Genomic DNA, 440 nt, shown 5'->3' with positions numbered 1-440 from the left:
TTCTGCCACTCGTCTGTCAACTCGTAAGTGCTGAATTGGATTCCACGGGACTAGGGAGAAGACAGCTCAGCCAATAGGAGGCCTTGAACGATCGATACGTGAATAATATACCTTGTGATGGCCTAGCATTTCAGAGAAACACCATCAAGCCATCACCAACAAGAAAATGTCATTTGTATTTAGGCTACATGCCCTTGCTGTTATTATCTCCTTTACGCATGGTCATTAAGGATAAAATCTCTGCAACACCGAATGGCACAGGATCTCCATTGGGGAAAGGGGCTGATATTGTAGGCCTATTTATTCTAAAAAAGCTATGCTACATTGGAACAAAACTTTGCTTTGCAGTATTTGCATTATTTAGGTCTGGTAGTTTCTACAAACCGAGGTTGGGCATTATTAATATGAAATCTTTTTTTTTTTTTTATCTCAACGTCAAC

Source organism: Alosa alosa, chromosome 8 (genome assembly GCF_017589495.1).
Source record: "Alosa alosa isolate M-15738 ecotype Scorff River chromosome 8, AALO_Geno_1.1, whole genome shotgun sequence".
In the NCBI taxonomy this organism is placed as follows: Eukaryota; Metazoa; Chordata; class Actinopteri; order Clupeiformes; family Clupeidae; genus Alosa; species Alosa alosa.
Note: the sequence above shows the minus strand (reverse complement) of the source record.